This window comes from Pseudophryne corroboree, chromosome 10 (assembly GCF_028390025.1).
Source record: "Pseudophryne corroboree isolate aPseCor3 chromosome 10, aPseCor3.hap2, whole genome shotgun sequence".
Classification (NCBI taxonomy): Eukaryota; Metazoa; Chordata; class Amphibia; order Anura; family Myobatrachidae; genus Pseudophryne; species Pseudophryne corroboree.
Genome location: NC_086453.1, coordinates 6,170,174 through 6,194,617, shown reverse-complemented (window position 1 = coordinate 6,194,617; position 24,444 = coordinate 6,170,174). Strand labels below are relative to the sequence as shown.

General features: G+C 47.7%; 1 long non-coding RNA gene across 1 annotated transcript in view; it reads right to left on the bottom strand.

Moving 5' to 3' along the window:
• Positions 1–1,205: 1,205 nt before the first annotated feature.
• Positions 1,206–24,444, bottom strand: part of LOC134965723 (uncharacterized) — a 371,174-nt gene continuing 347,935 nt past the window's right edge. The window contains exon 3 of the long non-coding RNA XR_010188503.1: positions 1,206–1,257. This is a non-coding gene — a long non-coding RNA (uncharacterized LOC134965723). The remainder of the gene's footprint in view (positions 1,258–24,444) is intronic.

Sequence of the window (24,444 nt, the reverse complement as noted above, 5' to 3'; positions counted from 1 at the left end):
CATGAGGGAGCTGTAAGAGGAACACACTGACATGAGGGAGCTGTAAGAGGAACACACTGACATGATGGAGCTGTAAGAGGAGCACACAGACATGAGGGAGCTGTAAGAGGAGCACACTGACATGAGGGAGCTGTAAGAGGAGCACACTGACATGACGGAGCTGTAAGAGGAGCACACTGACATGAGAGAGCTGTAAGAGGAGCACACTGACATGAGGGAGCTGTAAGAGGAGCACAATGACATGACGGAGCTGTAAGAGGAGCACACTGACATGAGGGAGCTGTAAGAGGAACACACTGACATGAGAAAACTGTAAGAGGAGCACACTGACATGAGGGAGATGTAAGAGGAGCACACTGACATGAGGGAGCTGTAAGAGGAACACACTGACATGAGAGAGCTGTAAGAGGAGCACACTGACATGAGAGAGCTGTAAGAGGAGCACACTGACATGAGAGAGCTGTAAGAGGAGCACACTGACATGAGGGAGCTGTAAGAGGAGCACACTGACATGAGGGAGCTGTAAGAGGAGAACACTGACATGAGGGAGCTGTAAGAGGAGCACACTGACATGAGGGAGCTGTAAGAGGAACACACTGACATGAGGGAGCTGTAAGAGGAGCACACAGACATGAGGGAGCTGTAAGAGGAGCACACTGACATGAGGGAGCTGTAAGAGGAGCACACTGACATGAGGGAGCTGTAAGAGGAGCACACTGACATGAGGGAGCTGTAAGAGGAGCACACTGACATGAGAGAGCTGTAAGAGGAACACACTGACATGAGGGAGCTGTAAGAGGAGCACACTGACATGAGGGAGCTGTAAGAGGAGCACACTGACATGAGGGAGCTGTAAGAGGAGCACACTGACATGAGAGAGCTGTAAGAGGAGCACACTGACATGACGGAGCTGTAAGAGGAGCACACTGACATGAGGGAGCTGTAAGAGGAGCACACTGACATGAGGGAGCTGTAAGAGGAGCACACTGACATGAGGGAGCTGTAAGAGGAGCACACTGACATGAGAGAGCTGTAAGAGGAGCACACTGACATGCAGATCATAGTTACAGGTAGTAAACGGGGAACACATGAAGCGCAGCTCAGGCCGTCTGCTGTAGTAACGCCTGTATGAGCGGGTGGGGGCAGCATGCCAGGGTCACTCTTACCTTAAATTGGGGGGTACTTTCAAGGGGAGTGGAGTTTGCTCTGGATAAATCTAGGGTGTAAGAAATGAGCTGGCTCTGTCCATCATGACGCCTGCAAGTTAAAAGGAGAATGGTTGTAAGGAAGAAAAACATGATGTCATAGGATAGTATGTGTGATGTCACAGCACCAACTATTATTACTATAACTGCAGAGTGATGTCACAGCACTAATTATTATTACTATAACTACAGAGTGATGTCACAGCACTAATTATTATTACTATAACTACAGAGTGATGTCACAGCACCAACTATTATTACTATAACTACAGAGTGATGTCACAGCACCAACCATTATTACTATAACTGCAGAGTGATGTCACAGCACCAACCATTATTACTATAACTACAGAGTGATGTCACAGCACCAACTATTATTACTATAACTACAGAGTGATGTCACAGCACCAACCATTATTACTATAACTGCAGAGTGATGTCACAGCACCAACCATTATTACTATAACTACAGAGTGATGTCACAGCACCAACCATTATTACTATAACTACAGAGTGATGTCACAGCACCAACCATTATTACTATAACTGCAGAGTGATGTCACAGCACCAACTATTATTACTGTAACTGCAGAAGAGTGATGTCACAGCACCAACCATTATTACTATAACTACAGAGTGATGTCACAGCACCAACCATTATTACTATAACTACAGAGTGATGTCACAGCACCAACTATTATTACTATAACTACAGAGTGATGTCACAGCACCAACCATTATTACTATAACTGCAGAGTGATGTCACAGCACCAACTATTATTACTGTAACTGCAGTGTGATGTCACAGCACCAACTATTATTAATATAAATTTAGTGTGATGTCACAGCGCTATTAGCATGCCTCACAATCCTCTGCTCAAGGACTACCCTCTCAGTGTATGATTGCCATCACCTGTGTTGAACAGGTTAATGGATAAGAAGGTGTTTCAGCACAGGTGATGGCAATCATACACTGAGAGGGTAGTCCAGGAGCACAGCATTCTGTCCCTGCTGTAGAGGGTCATGTTATAACTGCAGTGTGATGTCACAGTGCTCCTTATTGTTAATGTACTGTAACTGCAGTGTGATGTCACAGTGCTCCCTATTAATGAAATGTAACTGCAGTGTGATGTCACAGTGCTCCCTATTATTAATGTAAGTGCAGTGTGATGTCACAGTGCTCCCTATGATTAATGTAACTGCAGTGTGATGTCACAGTGCTCTGTATTATTAATGTAACTGCAGTGTGATGTCACAGTGCTCCCTATTATTAATGTAAGTGCAGTGTGATGTCACAGTGCTCCCTATTATTAATGTAAGTGCAGTGTGATGTCACAGTGCTCCCTATTATTAATGTAAGTGCAGTGTGATGTCACAGTGCTCCCTATTATTAATGTAAGTGCTGTGTGATGTCACAGTGCTCCCTATTATTAATGTAACTGCAGTGTGATGTCACTGTGCTCCCTATTATTAATGTAAGTGCAGTGTGATGTCACAGTGCTCCCTATTATTAATGTAAGTGCAGTGTGATGTCACAGTGCTCCCTATTATTAATGTAACTGCAGTGTGATGTCACAGTGCTCCCTATTATTAATGTACTGTAACTGCAGTGTGATGTCACAGTGCTCCCTATTATTAATGTAACTGCAATGTGATGTCACTGTGCTCTCTATTATTAATGTAAGTGCAGTGTGATGTCACTGTGCTCCCTATCATTAATGTAACTGCAGTGTGATGTCACAGTGCTCCCTATTATTAATGTAACTGCAGTGTGATGTCACTGTGCTCTCTATTATTAATGTAAGTGCAGTGTGATGTCACAGTGCTCCCTATTATTAATGTAACTGCAGTGTGATGTCACAGTGCTCTCTATTATTAATGTAACTGCAGTGTGATGTCACAGTGCTCCCTATTATTAATGTAAGTGCAGTGTGATGTCACAGTGCTCCCTATTATTAATGTAAGTGCAGTGTGATGTCACAGTGCTCCCTATTATTAATGTAAGTGCAGTGTGATGTCACAGTGCTCCCTATTATTAATGTACTGTAACTGCAGTGTGATGTCACAGTGCACCCTATTATTAATGTAACTGCAGTGTGATGTCACAGTGCTCCCTATTATTAATGTACTGTAACTGCAGTGTGATGTCACAGTGCTCCCAATTATTAATGTACTGTAACTGCAGTGTGATGTCACAGTGCTCCCTATTATTAATGTAACCGCAGTGTGATGTCACAGTGCTCCCTATTATTAATGTACTGTAACTGCAGTGTGATGTCACAGTGCTCCCTATTATTAATGTAAGTGCAGTGTGATGTCACAGTGCTCCCTATTATTAATGTAACTGCAGTGTGATGTCACAGTGCTCTCTATTATTAATGTAAGTGCAGTGTGATGTCACAGTGCTCCCTATTATTAATGTACTGTAACTGCAGTGTGATGTCACAGTGCTCCCTATTATTAATGTAACTGCAGTGTGATGTCACAGTGCTCCCTATTATTAATGTAACTGCAGTGTGATGTCACAGTGCTCCCTATTATTAATGTAACTGCAGTGTGATGTCACAGTGCTCCCTATTATTAATGTACTGTAACTGCAGTGTGATGTCACAGTGCTCCCTATTATTAATGTAACTGCAGTGTGATGTCACAGTGCTCCCTATTATTAATGTAACTGCAGTGTGATGTCACAGTGCTCCCTATTATTAATGTAACTGCAGTGTGATGTCACAGTGCTCCCTATTATTAATGTACTGTAACTGCAGTGTGATGTCACAGTGCTCCCTATTATTAATGTAACTGCAGTGTGATGTCACAGTGCTCCCTATTATTAATGTACTGTAACTGCAGTGTGATGTCACAGTGCACCCTATTATTAATGTAACTGCAGTGTCATGTCACAATGCTCCCTATTATTAATGTAACTGCAGTGTGATGTCACAGTGCTCCCTATTATTAATGTAACTGCAGTGTGATGTCACAGTGCTCCCTATTATTAATGTACTGTAACTGCAGTGTGATGTCACAGTGCTCCCTATTATTAATGTAACTGCAGTGTGATGTCACAGTGCTCCCTATTATTAATGTAACTGCAGTGTGATGTCACAGTGCTCCCTATTATTAATATAACTGCAGTGTGATGTCACAGTGCTCCCTATTATTAATGTACTGTAACTGCAGTGTGATGTCACAGTGCTCCCTATTATTAATGTAACTGCAGTGTGATGTCACAGTGCTCCCTATTATTAATGTAAGTGCAGTGTGATGTCACAGTGCTCCCTATTATTAATGTACTGTATCTGCAGTGTGATGTCACAGTGCTCCCTATTATTAATGTAACTGCAGTGTGATGTCACAGTGCTCCCTATTATTAATGTACTGTAACTGCAGTGTGATGTCACAGTGCTCTCTATTATTAATGTAACTGCAGTGTGATGTCACAGTGCTCCCTATTATTAATGTACTGTATCTGCAGTGTGATGTCACAGTGCTCCCTATTATTAATGTAACTGCAGTGTGATGTCACAGTGCTCCCTATTATTAATGTACTGTAACTGCAGTGTGATGTCACAGTGCTCCCTATTATTAATGTACTGTAACTGCAGTGTGATGTCACAGTGCTCGCTATTATTAATGTAACTGCAGTGTGATGTCACTGTGCTCCCTATTATTAATGTAAGTGCTGTGTGATGTCACAGTGCTCCCTATTATTAATGTAACCGCAGTGTGATGTCACAGTGCTCTCTATTATTAATGTAACTGCAGTGTGATGTCACAGTCCTCTCTATTATTATTGTAAGTGCCGTGTGATGTCACAGTGCTCCCTATTATTAATGTAACTGCAGTGTGATGTCACAGTGCTCCCTATTATTAATGTAACTGCAGTGTGATGTCACAGTGCTCCCTATTATTAATGTAACTGCAGTGTGATGTCACTGTGCTCCCTATTATTAATGTAAGTGCTGTGTGATGTCACAGTGCTCCCTATTATTAATGTAACCGCAGTGTGATGTCACAGTGCTCTCTATTATTAATGTAACTGCAGTGTGATGTCACAGTGCTCTCTATTATTAATGTAACTGCAGTGTGATGTCACAGTGCTCTCTATTATTAATGTAACTGCAGTGTGCTGTCACAGTGCTCCCTATTATTAATGTAACTGCAGTGTGATGTCACAGTGCTCCCTATTATTAATGTAACTGCAGTGTGATGTCACTGTGCTCTCTATTAATGTAAGTGCTGTGTGATGTAACAGTGCTCCCTATTATTAATGTAACCGCAGTGTGATGTCACAGTGCTCTCTATTATTAATGTAACTGCAGTGTGATGTCACAGTGCTACCTATTATTAATGTAACTGCAGTGTGATGTCACTGTGCTCCCTATTATTAATGTACTGTAACTGCAGTGTGATGTCACAGTGCTCCCTATTATTAATGTAACTGCAGTGTGATGTCACAGTGCTACCTATTATTAATGTAACTGCAGTGTGATGTCACTGTGCTCCCTATTATTAATGTAAGTGCAGAGTGATGTCACAGTGCTCTCTATTATTAATGTAACTGCAGTGTGATGTCACAGTGCTCTCTATTATTAATGTACTGTAACTGCAGTGTGATGTCACAGTGCTCTCTATTATTAATGTAACTGCAGTGTGATGTCACAGTGCTCTCTATTATTAATGTACTGTAACTGCAGTGTGATGTCACAGTGCTCCCTATTATTAATGTAACTGCAGTGTGATGTCACAGTGCTCCCTATTATTAATGTACTGTAACTGCAGTGTGATGTCACAGTGCTCTCTATTATTAATGTAACTGCAGTGTGATGTCACAGTGCTCCCTATTATTAATGTACTGTAACTGCAGTGTGATGTCACAGTGCTCCCTATTATTAATGTAACTGCAGTGTGATGTCACTGTGCTCCCTATTATTAATGTAAGTGCTGTGTGATGTCACAGTGCTCCCTATTATTAATGTAACCGCAGTGTGATGTCACAGTGCTCTCTATTATTATTGTAACTGCAGTGTGATGTCACAGTCCTCTCTATTATTAATGTAAGTGCCGTGTGATGTCACAGTGCTCCCTATTATTAATGTAACTGCAGTGTGATGTCACAGTGCTCCCTATTATTAATGTAACTGCAGTGTGATGTCACAGTGCTCCCTATTATTAATGTAACTGCAGTGTGATGTCACTGTGCTCCCTATTATTAATGTAAGTGCTGGGTGATGTCACAGTGCTCCCTATTATTAATGTAACTGCAGTGTGATGTCACAGTGCTCTCTATTATTAATGTAACTGCAGTGTGATGTCACAGTGCTCTCTATTATTAATGTAACTGCAGTGTGATGTCACAGTGCTCCCTATTATTAATGTAACTGCAGTGTGATGTCACAGTGCTCCCTATTATTAATGTAACTGCAGTGTGATGTCACTGTGCTCTCTATTAATGTAAGTGCTGTGTGATGTAACAGTGCTCCCTATTATTAATGTAACCGCAGTGTGATGTCACAGTGCTCTCTATTATTAATGTAACTGCAGTGTGATGTCACAGTGCTACCTATTACTAATGTAACTGCAGTGTGATGTCACTGTGCTCCCTATTATTAATGTACTGTAACTGCAGTGTGATGTCACAGTGCTCCCTATTATTAATGTAACTGCAGTGTGATGTCACAGTGCTACCTATTATTAATGTAACTGCAGTGTGATGTCACTGTGCTCCCTATTATTAATGTAAGTGCAGAGTGATGTCACAGTGCTCTCTATTATTAATGTAACTGCAGTGTGATGTCACAGTGCTCTCTATTATTAATGTACTGTAACTGCAGTGTGATGTCACAGTGCTCTCTATTATTAATGTAACTGCAGTGTGATGTCACAGTGCTCTCTATTATTAATGTACTGTAACTGCAGTGTGATGTCACAGTGCTCTCTATTATTAATGTAACTGCAGTGTGATGTCACAGTGCTCTCTATTATTAGTGTACTGTAACTGCAGTGTGATGTCACAGTGCTCTCTATTATTAATGTACTGTAACTGCAGTGTGATGTCACAGTGCTCTCTATTATTAATGTAACTGCAGTGTGATGTCACAGTGCTCTCTATTATTAATGTACTGTAACTGCAGTGTGATGTCACAGTGCTCTCTATTATTAATGTAACTGCAGTGTGATGTCACAGTGCTCTCTATTATTAATGTACTGTAACTGCAGTGTGATGTCACAGTGCTCCCTATTATTAATGTAAGTGCAGTGTGATGTCACAGTGCTCTCTATTATTAATGTACTGTAACTGCAGTGTGATGTCACAGTGCTCTCTATTATTAATGTAACTGCAGTGTGATGTCACAGTGCTCTCTATTATTAATGTAACTGCAGTGTGATGTGCAATATAATTTGAGCCCGGAATGCCCACCCAAACCCCCTTCACTCCCCTGCTGCCATTATAACCTTACAGTGATTACACAGGAATAATCAGTGGTGCCGAGAGAGGGGGGGCGGAGGGTACAAATTACCTGGGCCCAGGTCTGTGGAGGGGCCCAGTTGGTGCCCAGGCCCACACCTCCTTTGATTAGGCCATCCCCCCTGAAAAGTACCTGGGCCCAGTCAGGCTTTTTACTGCCCTGGCTGGGAGGCATGCCATGTTCCTGTGAGTGGGTGCTTCTCATGTGCTAGACACGCCCCCACAGAGGTGTGACCATGCCCCTAGCATGCTGTGGTCTCACCCCCTCCAGGGAGGGGGATGGGGGGACCCAAAGAGTTGTTGTTCCGGGGCCCAGGATTTCTCTTGGCAACCCTGGGAATAATGTGTCATTATCAGGGGCTGAAGCTCCTGGAAGAATCACCTCGTTAATAACAGAACATTGTGACATCACCACCTGTATATTATGGGGCTCATACACTGTGTAAGATAAGTCTGCCGCCTGACACCCACTGTGTGCCCGGATTACCCTGTGATGCCAACACTTGTACGCATGCTATCACAGTCGCTGCCATACTTGGTGCAAGAGATCAGTCTGGGGACAGGCGTATGTGCATAACCACAACCAATGTGTGAGAGGCCCCCATCAGCCACAAGTGTAGATGCGGGACTGTCTACAGAGCATGCACACTGCTAAATACCACCGTTCATTCCTGTAGATTGCCCCCCATCCACGAGACACCCCTGATGGGAGATGCAGGACATCCCTGCGGTTGGTAGGGTTGGCACTTGCAGACCCAATGGCGCCAATCCAGTGCTGAAAGTAGGGTGGTACGGAGTACCATTAAGAAATATGGTGGTGGTACTCAGTACCACCAGCCCATAGCCGAGGCATCATTTATAAGGGGCATTTTTGTGTGTGGGACATAAAATGGTGTCAGTGGCATAACTGTGTGGTATAATATATTATAGGCATTATGGTGTGTGGCATAATGTGTAATGGGCATTACGGTGTGTGGTATAATATGTAAGGTATTACATTTGGTGGCATAAAGTGTAATGGGCATTATGGTGTGTGGCATAATGTGTAATGGGCATTATGGTGTGTGGCATAATGTGTAATGGGCATTACGGTGTGTGGTATAATGTGTAATGGGCATTATGGTGTGTGGCATAATGTGTAATGGGCATTACGGTGTGTGGTATAATGTGTAATGGGCATTATGGTGTGTGGCATATTGTGTAATGGGCATTACGGTGTGTGGTATAATGTGTAATGGGCATTATGGTGTGTGGTATAATGTGTAATGGGCATTATGGTGTGTGGCATAATATGTAATGGGCATTATGGTGTGTGGCATAATGTGTAATGGGCATTACGGTGTGTGGTATAATATGTAAGGCATTATAGTGTGTGGCATAATGTGTAATGGGCATTACAGTGTGTGGTATAATGTGTAATATGCATTATGGTGTGTGGCATAATGTGTAATGGGCATTACGGTGTGTGGTATAATATGTAAGGCATTACATTTGGTGGCATAATGTGTAATGGGCATTATGGTGTGTGGCATAATGTGTAATGGGCATTACGGTGTGTGGTATAATATGTAAGGCATTACATTTGGTGGCATAATGTGTAATGGGCATTATGGTGTGTGGCATAATGTGTAATGGGCATTACGGTGTGTGGTATAATGTGTAATATGCATTATGGTGTGTGGCATAATGTGTAATGGGCATTACGGTGTGTGGTATAATGTGTAATATGCATTATGGTGTGTGGCATAATGTGTAAGGGGCATTACAGTGTGTGGTATAATATGTAATGGGCATTATGGTGTGTGGTATAATGTGTAATGGGCATTATGGTGTGTGGCATAATGTGTAAGGGGCATTACAGTGTGTGGTATAATATGTAATGGGCATTATGGTGTGTGGTATAATGTGTAATGGGCATTATGGTGTGTGGCATAATGTGTAAGGGGCATTACAGTGTGTGGTATAATATGTAATGGGCATTATGGTGTGTGGTATAATGTGTAATGGGCATTATGGTGTGTGGCATAATGTGTAATGGGCATTACAGTGTGTGGTGTAATGGGCATTATAGTGTGTGGCATAATGTGTAATATGCATTATGGTGTGTGGCATAATGTGTAAGGGGCATTACAGTGTGTGGCATAATGTGGCCATGCCCCTATTGTCATGTAGCCACTCCCCTAGTTTCGTGTGTCCACGCCCATTTTTACTATCAGTACCACTAAGAAAAAATTTCTACTTGCCCCACTGCGCCAATCACAGCTCACCACTCTCCTAAAGTTCGGGAAAACACACACACACACACACACACACACACACACACACACACACACACACACACACACACACACACACACACAGTACTGTGCAAAAGTTTTAGGCAGGTGGAGAAAAAATGCAATGTGAGGGTGCTTTCAAAAATAGAAGTGTTTAATCATACCTCCCAACTGTCCCGATTTTCGCGGGACAGTCCCGTTTTTTTGGGTCTGTCCCGCTGTCCCTCCCGCCAGGGCCGGATTAACAATGGGGCGGATGGAGCTGCAGCTCCAGGCCCCCCAATGAAAATAGGCCCACAGGATCCCTCCATTGCAGCCAGTGTTGACAGTAAAAAGAATCCTGTCATCACCAGCAGCTCACTCACCTCCAGATTGCCCAGTTTCCTCCACCCCAAATCGGCTGGCTGAAGTCCCGGCCAGCTCAGTGCCTGTCTAAAACTGTCCTCTTACTCTTCCTGACTCTGGCCGAGGCTCCGCCCCCGAATCCGATGTGGCACTGACTGGGCTTGCTATTTACTTTTTTTTTACCCTGTCTTGTGTGGCTGTAAATGTAATTGGACAGCAGAAGATCAAGGTAGGTGGTGGGGTGGTGTCATAACAATACATATATTGTGTGAGAGAGCGGGGGGCTTAGGCTAAATTATTATATTATAAAGGGGAGAACAGCAAGCTCAAATTATATAAATATATAAAGGGACGATTGTGGGCATACTGTAAGCTAAATAAACATATTTGGAGGAACAGGGCCACAAGTGTACTTTAAAGGGGGTCAGGAAGCAAAACCGAAATATATAAGGGGGATGAGGGTACAACGTAATAAATATATATAATGGGGGCAAGTGACACTACAATTAAATACATAATATATCTATATACTGTGCACATACATACATATATACACTACACACACGGATATATATATATAAAAACATGTGTATATATAACTATGTGTGTGTAGTACTGTACTTACAAACACTGGTTTAGTGCATAAAACCCCGCAGGGTGTGCTGTTTATTTCATAACGTTTTGGGGTTGAGGCAGGGGAATGTTACCCCGAAACATCACAAAATAAATAGCGCACCCTGCAGGGTTTTATGCACTAAGAGTGCCGCCTATGCCATGGAAGAGTTGTCCATGCAGGCCGAGTACCTGTGAGGAGGGCACCAGAGCCAGATACACGTAAGTCCGGAGTGCCGGGGGAAACTTTTCGTGTGTGTGTTGAACCACTTAACTGGCATGGTCAGATTTCATGCAACTGCGCCGTCCCACCCTGTCCCCCCGTTTTTGACGAGAAGATCCGTTCTGCAGATGTGCATAATATAATGTTTAAATATTTTAAAAAATACTTTTTCATCTTTATTAAATAAAATACATTTAAAAAAACAATGTTGTTAACGCTTTTGAAGGGAAAAATCGTCAGTTAAGTGGTTTTTAAATATATATATATATATATATATATATATATATGTAACTAGGGTAGTGTGCAACTCTGCTCTGTGGGTGCAACCGACCACATTTCCCCTTGATCCCCTTGTGTGTCTGTCTGTCCTTCTCCCTGAGTCCCACCTGCGGCGTTTAGCTTGTCTCCGTGACAGATACCTGCGCTTGCGGTGGTAGGCGGTGCCGTTTGAGGCGGTGCACCATGTCCGGATCACTAGTCTGGCAGGGGGGGTCCCTGTGATGCCGGCGTTTGTCTAGCTGTCTCAAGGAAGGAGATTTCTGCACTCCGCTGGGTGGGAGTGGATCGCGAGATGCCTCCCTCGTCACGCAGTAATGCTCTGTTTTCTGGCTCCATCCTCCAGCTCCATTGCAGCAGGGGGCTAGCTCTGGCGGGCTCTGCATGGTCTGCAAGCTGGTGTGTTGCTGGCGGGCAGGTGGCGTCCCTGTAATACTTGCGTTTGGCCAGTCTGTCCTCCGGCTCTGAGTCCTGGCCATCGGAAGACTGCAGAGGAGCTGGAGCAAGGGAATGTGTATATCAGGTATACTACAAAGTGCATGGTAGAATGATGATGAGAAGGAAAGATGATAAGAGAAGGAATGAGAAGAAGGGGCTCTACTGTTGCGAAATGTGTATAAGGGGCTCTGTGGTCTTGCCTAACTTGTATAAGGGAACTACTGTGTAATGTGAATAATGGGGGTCATTCCGAGTTGATCGCTAGCTGCATTTGTTCGCAGCGCAGTGATCAGACTAACAAACGGCAGTTCTGCGCATGCGTAAGCGGCGCAATGCGCATGTGTGACGTACGGGCACAACGAACGATGCAGTTTTGCACAAGGTTTAGCGATGCATTTCAGTCACACTACTGGCCGCAGAGTGATTGACATGAAGGGGGTATTTCTGGATGTCAACTGACCGTTTTCAGGGAGTGTTCGGAAAAAACGCAGGCGTGCCAGGGAAAACGCAGGCGTGGCTGGGCGAACGCTGGGCGGGTGTGTGATGTCAAAACAGGAACTGAATAGGCTGAAGTGATCGCAAGCGCTGAGTAGGTCTGGAGCTACTCAGAAACTGCACAAAAAATGTTTGTAGCCGCTCTGCGATCCTTTCGTTCGCACTTCTGCTAAGCTAAAATACACTCCCAGTGGGAGGCGGCATAGTTTTTGGACTCAGCGCGATCACTGTATATACAGCACTGATCACATCCCCATATCAGTAGTCACACACGTCGTGTTAGTCACACCGTACGCATGTGGTGGCATACAGTAGGCCCTTTACAAATTTCAGCTCCAGGCCCATGAGGTCCTTAATCTGGCACTGCCTCCCGCGGGCCGCAGTGTCCCGCGGTGGGGGGGGGGGGCAGTTAGGAGGCTCCTGATCACTCACTGCTCTGCTCAGTTGAGAGCAGAGCAGCGTTGAATAGACGCTGTGCGCACGCGTCTATTCCAGTGAGTTAGAGGGGGCATGCCAGCAGCTCACAGAGCGCTGGCCATGCCCCCTCAGTGACGAAAACGGGGCGTGGCTGGCGATCGCGGGCCCTCCTGCGAAGCCACGCCCCTTATACGCAGGCCACACACCCTTTTCGGTCGCGGGCGCGCTACGCGTGCCAAGATGTCCCTCCTTCCTCTACTTCAATGTTGGGAGGTATGGTTTAATAGATTGTTTTTAGCAACAATAAAAATGCAAAGTGAATGAAGAGAAATCTAAATGACCTCAATATTTGGTGTGACCGCCCTTCCCTTCAAAACAGCATAAATTCTTAGAGGTACACTTGCACAAAGTCAGAGATTTTGTAAGATTATAGCCTGGCCTAATTCAGACCTGACTGTACATGTGCCGCATGTCAGGCCTGACCCACCCGCACAGCGGCGATGCTTTTGTACTTGAAGAGTAACTCCCTGGCAGCGCAGCTCCTGCTCGCTGGCAGGGAACTACTCGTCGCTGTGCTGGTCACAGAGGCTGCGTGTGACGTCACGCAGCCCGCCCCCCCGCATGGTCCTGGCATGCCTGCTTTGCCCAGACGGCGGGCAATCGCCACCGGACCGCCCACTCCCGCCCAGCGACCACCTCTGCCTGTCAATGAGCCGTTGGCTGTCTGCCATGTGCTGACGCACTGTGGTGCCAGCGCATGCGCAGTCCAGCCCTGTTCGGCTACTGATCGAAAACGCACCGATCAGGTCTGAATTAGGCTCATAATCAAGTGAATGATTAACCAATCATACCAAACAAGTGATCATCATTTTCATATGTAGGTTGAAAGTCATTAACTGAAACAGAAACAGCTGTGTAGGAGGTTTAAAACTGGGTGAGGAACAGCCAAACTCCGCTATAAAGGTGGGGTTGTGGAAGACCGTTTCATGTCACAGGTCATACACCATGGTAAGACTGAGCACAGCAACAAGACACAGGGTAGTTATACTGATCAGGAAGGTCTCTCCCAGGCAAAGATTTCAAGGCAGACCGGGGTTTCAAGATGTGCTGTTCCAGTTCTTTTGAAGAAGCAGAAAGAAACGGGCAAAGTTCTGGACCGTAGACGCAGTGGTCGGCCAAGGAACCTTAATGCATCAGATGAAAGACACGTCATACTTACTTCCCTTCTAAATCAGAAGACGTCCGGCAGTGTCATCAGCTCAGACCTGGCAGAAACCAGTGGGACCCAGGTACACCCATCTCCAGTTCGGAGAAGTAACAACGAAAGGCAGCGGTGACGCACGGTGGAAGTTTGGAGCAGCATTTCAGCAAATGGCGTTGGGGATTTGGGGCCCTATTCAGTATGAGTCGTAGTTTCTACAATTTTAGCAAAAACCGCGACTGCAAAAAAATGTCAGCTGGCGACCGCCTAACGCAGGGCAAGGCACGAGGTACGCCCCACCATGCGGCTGCAGTGTAATTTACCACTGCACTGCGATTGCGTTGACCCTGCCACGCACACGCATAATGGGACCTGCACGTGTGCACTGGCTCTGATGCGGATGCATAACAATTGCAATGCGACCAGAATTAGTGGTGTCCTCAATGCTGAGAAATACAGGCAGGTGCTTATCCATCATGCCGTACCATCAGGGAGGCTTCTGATTGGCTCCAAATGTATTCTGCAGCAGGACAACAATTCCAAACATACAGCCAATGTCACTAAGAACTTTCTTCAGCGTAAAGTAGAACAAGGAGTCCTGGAAGTGATGATATGGACCCACAGAGCCCTGATCTCACCATCCAGTCTGTCTGGGATTACATGAAGAGACAGAAGGATCTGAGCAAGCTACATCCACAGATCTGTGGTTGTATGGAACAGTCTCCCTGCCAGGTTCCTTCCAAAACTGTGTGTAAAGGTGGGTACACACTGATAGATATATCTGCCGATCAATTGATCGGCAGATATATCTATGGACGGATCGGGCAGCGTGCTGTGCATACACACTGCCCGATCCGTCGGGGACTGACGTCATGAACTGGGCGGGCGTGTACATACACCCGCCCAGTTCAGCTGTCAATCACCGCCAGCCGCCGCAGCATGTGTACGGGTGGCCGGCTGGTCACGTTTCATACTGAATACCCCTCATTGGCTTGATGTAGCTTTCTCTCCTGTTCATTCATTTTACATTTTGTTAATTGATAAAAATAAACGTAACTTTTCTATTTTTGAAAGCATTCTTACATTGCCGCTGTTCGGAGAGTCGCTCCTGGTAGATATACTGTATCTCTGCAGTGTGGACTACGTCGGGGTTAAATACAGGGAAGAGCGTTCTGTGGAATAATAACGGGGATGCGGCGGTTCCAGGATATAACATCCTGTTCCTGGCAGCAACATAGAACTGACGGGAAGCGTTACCTGCGATCATCACCTGAGCTGCCAGCCGTGTACCCAGCATCTCCCTGTATACCGAGAACAGCGCACGCAGGGGGTGATACCGAGAACAGGACACAGATACCAAGAACAGGACAGGCGGGGGGGGCGATACCGAGAACAGGACAGGCGGGGGGTGATACCGACACGCAGGGGGAGATACTGAGAACAGGACAGGCGGGGGTGACACCGACACGCAGGGGGAGGTACTGAGAACAGGACAGGCGGGGGGTGATACCGACACGCAGGGGGAGATACTGAGAACAGGACAGGCGGGGGGTGATACCGACACGCAGGGGGAGATACTGAGAACAGGACAGGCAGGGGGCGATACAGAGAACAGGACACAGATACCAAGAACAGGACACATATGGGGAGATACTGAGAACAGGACAGGCGGGGGGCGATACCGAGAACAGGACACAGATACTAAGAACAGGACACATAGGGGGAGATACCGAGAACAGGACAGGCGTGGGGTGATACCGACACGCAGGGGGAGATACTGAGAAAAGGACAGGCGGGGGGTGATACCGACACGCAGGGGGAGATACTGAGAACAGGACAGGCGGGGGTGATACCGACACGCAGGGGGAGATACTGAGAACAGGACAGGCGGGGGGTGATACCGAGAACAGTACACATAGGGGGTGATACCGAGAACAGGACAGGCGGGGGGTGATACCGAGAACAGGACACATAGGGGGCGATACAGAGAACAGGACAGACGGGGCAATACCGACACGCAGGGGGAGATACCGAGAACAGGACAGGCGGGGGTGATACCGAGAACAGGACACAGATACCGAGACAAGGACAGGCAGGGGGTGATACCGAGAACAGGACAGGCAGGGGGCGATACAGAGAACAGGACAGGCAGGGGATTATACCGAGAACAGGACAGGCAGGGGGTGATACCGAGAACAGGACAGGCAGGGGGTGATACAGAGAACAGGACAGGCAGGGGAAGATACCGAGAACAGGACAGGCAGGGGGTGATACCGAGAACAGGACACGCAGGGGATGGTATCGAGAACAGGACAGGCAGGGGGTGATACCGAGAACAGGACAGACAGGGGGCGATACAGAGAACAGGACAGGCAGGGGATGATACCGAGAACAGGACAGGCAGGGGGTGATACCGAGAACAGGACAGGCAGGGGGCGATACAGAGAACAGGACAGGCAGGGGGTGATACAGAGAACAGGACAGGCAGGGGGTGATACAGAGAACAGGACAGGCAGGGGGTGATACAGAGAACAGGACAGGCAGGGGGTGATACCGAGAACAGGACAGGCAGGGGGTGATACCGAGAACAGGACACGCAGGGGATGGTATCGAGAACAGGACAGGCAGGGGATGATACAGAGAACAGGACAGGCAGGGGGTGATACAGAGAACAGGACAGGCAGGGGGTGATACCGAGAACAGGACAGGCAGGGGATGATACAGAGAACAGCGCACACAGGGGATGATACAGAGAACAGGACACACAGGAGATGATACAGAGAACAGGGGTGAGGTGAGGAACATATGAAGGTGAGAAGGTCACAGGGCTGGTTCCAGAGGAGGACCAGCCTACAGTAACTAGCCACACACTGCAGGGGCTGGTGCTGGGTACTGAGGGGTGAGGTGAGGAACCTATGAAGATGAGAAGGTCACAGGGCTGGTTCCAGAGGAGGACCAGCCTACAGTAACTAGCCACACACTGCAGGGGCTGGAGCTGGGTGCTGAGGGGTGAGGTGAGGAGCATATGAAGGTGAGAAGGTCACAGGGCTGGTCCTAGAGGAGGTCCAGCCTACAGTAACTAGCCACACACTGCAGGGGCTGGAGCTGGGTGCTTGGGGGCTGAAGGCCCTGGAGGAAGAGGAGAAGGGATGCAGGGAGAGAGGAGGTGGAGCAGCCCGGAATATTATCTACATCCTGACGCTGCCCGTATAACTGCAGGTGGCGGCCGCACTGCGCCCCATGACCCAGTACTTTGACTGGCGTCTCTTAAACACAACATAAAATACATAGAATACCATACAGCTCTAGATCTCACAGCTCAGAGCAGAATAGCACAATATGCTAAGATCATTGGATCGTCCTCAGTAAGGTCGACAGGCACTTGGTCGATACGACATACAGGTCGACACAGAAAAGTTTGACATGAGGTGTTTTTTTTTGGGTGCCGTTTGCTCCATAAAGTGACCAAAACCCCCAATTAGCGTAACGTGTCCCCGTGCATGGCGAGCAATCGGGCAAGGTGCCTCGCACCACTACTGTGGCGCTCGCACAGGTTACCAATCGTAGTCAACATGAATGGTAAAGTATGAAAAAATTTCAAAAAGAAAGGCTTTTTTTTGTTAAAACTCATGTCGACCTTTCCTGTGTCAACCTTTATGCCATGTCAACCTAATGCATGTCAACCAATAGTGGTCAACCTAATGCATGTCTGCCAATAGTGGTCAACCTAATGCATGTCAGCCAATAGTAGTCAACCTAATGCATGTCAGCCAATAGTGGTCAACCTAATGCATGTCAGCCAATAGTGGTCAACCTAATGCATGTCAGCCAATAGTGGTCAACCTAATGGTATGTCAGCCAATAGTGGTCAACCTAATGGTATGTCAGCCAATAGTGGTCAACCTAATGGTATGTCAGCCAATAGTGGTCAACCTAATGCATGTCTGCCAATAGTGGTCAACCTAATGCATGTCTGCCAATAGTGGTCAACCTAATGCATGTCAGCCAATAGTGGTCAACCTAATGCATGTCTGCCAATAGTGGTCAACCTAATGCATGTCTGCCAATAGTGGTCAACCTAATGGTATGTCAGCCAATAGTGGTCAACCTAATGACTGTAGACCTTAGTCATGTGGCATCCTGATATCACTAAGACAACAGGACATGATACGTATAAAACATCTGACTCATACGGCTCCTCTGAGGCCCTGTAATATATACCAACATTGTCGAGGCACTGCAACTTATAATGACCCCTATGAGGCACTGTAATATATATATTGACTTCTACGAGGCACTGTAATATATACCGACACATATGAAACAGTGTAATATATACTGAACCCTTTGAGGCACTGTAATTTATACTGACACATAAGAGGCACTAATATATATTGACCCCCTCTGAGGCACTGTAATATATACTGATACCTCTAAGGCACTGTAATATATACAGACACATAAGAGGCACTGTAATATATACTGACTGATATGAGGTACTGTAATATATACAGACACATAAGAGGCACTGTAATATATACTGACTCCTATGAGGCACTGTAATATATACAGACACATATGAAACACTGTAATATATACCAACACCAATGAGGCACTGTAATATATACAGACACATAAGAGGCACTATAATATATACAGATACATATGAAACACTATAATATATACTGACCCATTTGAGGCACTGTAATATATACCAACAAATAAGAGGCACTGTAATATATACCGACACATAAGAGGCCAGTAATATATACTGACCCCTCTGAGACACTTTAATATATACAGACACATAAGAGGCACTGTAATATATACTGACCCCTCTGAGGCACTGTAATATATACTGACCCCTCTGAGGCACTGTAATATATACTGACACCTTTGAGGCACTGTAATATATATATATATACATACATACACACAAGGCACTGTAATATATACAGACACACAAGAGGCACTGTAATATATACTGACCCCTCTGAGGCACTGTAATATGTACAGACACATAAGAGGCACTGTAATATATAAGGACCCCTCTGAGGCACTGTAATATATACTAACCCCTCTGAGGCACTGTAATATATACAGACACATAAGAGGCACTGTAATATATATACTGACCCCTCTGAGGCACTGTAATATATACTGACACCTCTGAGGAACTGTAATATATACTGACCCCTCTGAGGCACTGTAATATATATAGACACATAAGAGGCACTGTAATATATACTGACCCCTCTGAGGCACTGTAAAATATACTGACACATAAGAGGCACTGTAATATATACTGACCCCTCTGAGGCACTGTAATATATACTGACACCTCTGAGGCACTGTAATATATACTGACCCCTGTGAGGCACTGTAATATATATAGACACATAAGAGGCACTGTAATATATACTGACCCCTCTGAGGCACTGTAATATATACTGACACATAAGAGGCACTGTAATATATATTGACCCCTCTGAATCACTGTAATATATACAGACACAGACGAGGCACTGTAATATATACAGACACATAAGAGGCACTGTAATATATACTGACCCCTCTGAGGCACTGTAATATATAGACACCTAAGAGGCACTGTAATATATACTGACCCCTCTGAGGCACTGTAATATATACAGACACATAAGAGGCACTGTAATATATACTGACCCCTCTGAGACACTGTAATATATACTGTATGTAATATATACAGACACAGACGAGGCACTGTAATATATACTGACCCCTCTGAGGCACTGTAATATATATAGACACATAAGAGGCACTGTAATATATACTGACCCCTCTGAGGCACTGTAATATATACTGACACATAAGAGGCACTGTAATATATATTGACCCCTCTGAAGCACTGTAATATATACAGACACAGACGAGGCACTGTAATATATACAGACACATAAGAGGCACTGTAATATATACTGACCCCTCTGAGGCACTGTAATATATATTGACCCCTCTGAGGCACTGTAATATATACAGACAGAGACGAGGCACTGTAATATATACAGACACATAAGAGGCACTGTAATATATACTGACCCTTCTGAGGCACTGTAATATATACAGACACAGACGAGGCACTGTAATATATACTGACCCCTCTGAGGCACTGTAATATATACTGTATGTAATATATACAGACACAGACGAGGCACTGTAATATATACTGACCCCTCTGAGGCACTGTAATATATACTGTATGTAATATATACAGACACAGACGAGGCACTGTAATATATACTGACCCCTCTGAGGCACTGTAATATATACTGTATGTAATATATACAGACACAGACGAGGCACTGTAATATATACTGACCCCTCTGAGGCACTGTAATATATACTGTATGTAATATATACAGACACAGACGAGGCACTGTAATATATCCTGACCCCTCTGAGGCACTGTAGTATAGTGTGACAGACAGGCAGTTCACAGCTGAACATCAATAGTTACAGCAAGTCACAGGTCACAGCAGATCTGTGCAGACCGAGGTATACATTTTCCAGAGATCACGGAGATCCAGAACCCTTAACAGTAGAAACCCTCTGGCCTATCACCTGGGCGACTAGTTCACCATCAGGACCCTTGTCCCTTCTGACTGATGCCTGACAGACAAGCTGACAGGTGTCCGTAATCGGGCTTGCTGTTTCTTACACCTGACCTGGGTTATTTCCCACCACTACTATCCTATATCCATGCCAGGGGGTTGGGTATGTGTGACCTGTGGTCAGGAGCCCGCCGCGATACCAGCTTCGAAATGCCCAGCGGGGGAGGGGGGGCAGAGCAATTTAGCCCCTTGCGGGGGTGGGAATAGTCCCTGTTAGTCGGGATTGTTAGGGGCAGGATCCCGGCGGCGGTTACACAACTACATCCCCATGCCAGGTATGTTCACGCTGTTCCAGTCACAGACACTTATGAGGCACTGTAATATATACTGACACCTGTGAGGTACTGAAATATATACTAACCCCCCCTATGGGGCACTGTAATATATAACGACCCTTATGAGGTAATAAGTTACCCTATTATATAGTTTTTCTGAAACGGTTAGCTATGGATTTTATTTCCACTTTGCTCAATATAACAATTCCCCTCCCCCAACGATAGAAGCGTTAAATGTCTCTCTAGGACTGGAGGATCCGCATGTCTCCCTCTGCCCGGAGGACCCGCATGTCTCTCTCTGCCCGGAGGACCCGCATGTCTCTCTATGCCCGGAGGACCCGCATGTCTCTCTATGCCCGGAGGACCCGCATGTCTCCCTCTGCCCAGAGGACCCGCATGTCTCTCTATGCCCGGAGGACCCGCATGTCTCCCTCTGCCCGGAGGACCCGCATGTCTCTCTATGCCCGGAGGACCCGCATGTCTCCCTCTGCCCGGAGGACCCGCATGTCTCCCTCTGCCCGGAGGACCCGCATGTCTCTCTATGCCCGGAGGACCCGCATGTCTCTCTATGCCCGGAGGACCCGCATGTCTCTCTATGCCTGGAGGACCCGCATGTCTCTCTATGCCCGGAGGACCCGCATGTCTCTCTATGCCCGGAGGACCCGCATGTCTCTCTATGCCCGGAGGACCCGCATGTCTCTCTATGCCCGGAGGACCCACATGTCTCTCTATGCCCGGAGGACCCACATGTCTCTTTATGCCCGGAGGACCCGCATGTCTCTCTATGCCCGGAGGACCCGCATGTCTCTCTATGCCTGGAGGACCCGCATGTCTCTCTATGCCTGGAGGACCCGCATGTCTCCCTCTGCCCGGAGGCCCCGCACGTCTCTCTATGCCCGGAGGACCCACACGTCTCGCATGTCTCTCTATGCCCGGAGGACCCACATGTCTCTCTATGCCCGGAGGACCCACATGTCTCCCTCTGCCCGGAGGACCCACACGTCTCTCTATGCCCGGAGGACCCACACGTCTCGCATGTCTCTCTATGCCCGGAGGACCCGCACGTCTCGCATGTCTCTCTATGCCCGGAGGACCCACATGTCGCTCTATGCCCGGAGGACCCGCATGTCGCTCTATGCCCGGAGGACCCACACGTCTCTCTATGCCTGGAGGACCCGCATGTCTCTCTATGCCCGGAGGACCCGCATGTCTCTCTATGCCCAGAGGACCCACACGTCTCTCTATGCCTGGAGGACCTGCATGTCTCTCTATGCCCGGAGGACCCACACGTCTCTCTATGCTCGGAGGACCCGCATGTCTCTCTCTGCCTGGAGGACCCGCATGTCTCTCTATGCCCGGAGGACCCGCATGTCTCTCTATGCCCGGAGGACCCACACGTCTCTCTATGCTCGGAGGACCCACATGTCTCTCTATGCTCGGAGGACCCACATGTCTTTCTATGCCCGGAGGACCCGCATGTCTCTCTATGCCCGGAGGACCCACACGTCTCTCTATGCCTGGAGGACCCGCATGTCTCTCTATGCCCGGAGGACCCGCATGTCTCTCTATGCCCGGAGGACCAGCATGTCTCTCTATGCCCGGAGGACCCGCATGTCTCTCTATGCCCGGAGGACCCGCATGTCTCTCTATGCCCGGAGGACCCACACGTCTCTCTATGCTCGGAGGACCCGCACGTCTCTCTCTGTGCCTGGAGGACCCGCACGTCTCTCTATGCCTGGAGGACCCGCATGTCTCTCTATGCCCGGAGGACCCGCATGTCTCTCTATGCCCGGAGGACCCACACGTCTCTCTATGCTCGGAGGACCCGCACGTCTCTCTATGCCTGGAGGACCCGCATGTCTCTCTATGCCCGGAGGACCCGCATGTCTCTCTATGCCTGGAGGACCCGCATGTCTCTCTATGCCTGGAGGACCCGCATGTCTCTCTATGCCTGGAGGACCCGCACGTCTCTCTATGCCCGGAGGACCCGCACGTCTCTCTATGCCTGGAGGACCCGCATGTCTCTCTATGCCTGGAGGACCCGCATGTCTCTCTATGCCCGGAGGACCCGCATGTCTCTCTATGCCTGGAGGACCCGCATGTCTCTCTATGCCCGGAGGACCCACACGTCTCTCTATGCCTGGAGGACCCACATGTCTCTCTATGCCCGGAGGACCCACACGTCTCTCTATGCCTGGAGGACCCACATGTCTCTCTATGCCCGGAGGACCCACACGTCTCTCTATGCCTGGAGGACCCACATGTCTCTCTATGCCCGGAGGACCCACACGTCTCTCTATGCTCGGAGGACCCGCATGTCTCTCTATGCCCGGAGGACCCACACGTCTCTCTATGCCTGGGGGACCCGCATGTCTCTCTATGCCCGGAGGACCCGCATGTCTCTCTATGCCCGGAGGACCAGCATGTCTCTCTATGCCCGGAGGACCCACATGTCTCTCTATGCCCGGAGGACCCGCATGTCTCTCTATGCCCGGAGGACCCACATGTCTCTCTATGCCCGGAGGACCCGCATGTCTCTCTATGCCCGGAGGACCCGCATGTCTCTCTATGCCTGGAGGACCCACACGTCTCTCTATTCCTGGAGGACCCGCATGTCTCTCTATGCCCGGAGGACCCGCATGTCTCTCTATGCCCGGAGGACACGCATGTCTCCCTCTGCCCGGAGGACCCACACGTCTCTCTATGCCCGGAGGACCCACATGTCTCCCTCTGCCCGGAGGACCCACACGTCTCTCTATGCCTGGAGGACCCACACATCTCGCATGTCTCTCTATGCCCGGAGGACCCGCATGTCTCTCTATTCCTGGAGGACCCGCATGTCTCTCTATGCCCGGAGGACCAGCATGTCTCTCTATGCCCGGAGGACCCACATGTCTCTCTATGCCCGGAGGACCAGCATGTCTCTCTATGCCTGGAGGACCCGCATGTCTCTCTATTCCTGGAGGACCAGCATGTCTCTCTATGCCCGGAGGACCCGCATGACTCTCTATGCCTGGAGGACCCGCATGTCTCTCTATGCCCGGAGGACCCACACGTCTCTCTATGCCTGGAGGACCCACATGTCTCTCTATGCCCGGAGGACCCACACGTCTCTCTATGCCTGGAGGACCCACATGTCTCTCTATGCCCGGAGGACCCACACGTCTCTCTATGCCTGGAGGACCCACATGTCTCTCTATGCCCGGAGGACCCACACGTCTCTCTATGCCTGGAGGACCCACATGTCTCTCTATGCCCGGAGGACCCACACGTCTCTCTATGCTCGGAGGACCCGCATGTCTCTCTATGCCCGGAGGACCCACACGTCTCTCTATGCCTGGGGGACCCGCATGTCTCTCTATGCCCGGAGGACCCGCATGTCTCTCTATGCCCGGAGGACCAGCATGTCTCTCTATGCCCGGAGGACCCACATGTCTCTCTATGCCCGGAGGACCCGCATGTCTCTCTATGCCTGGAGGACCCACACGTCTCTCTATTCCTGGAGGACCCGCATGTCTCTCTATGCCCGGAGGACCCGCATGTCTCTCTATGCCCGGAGGAC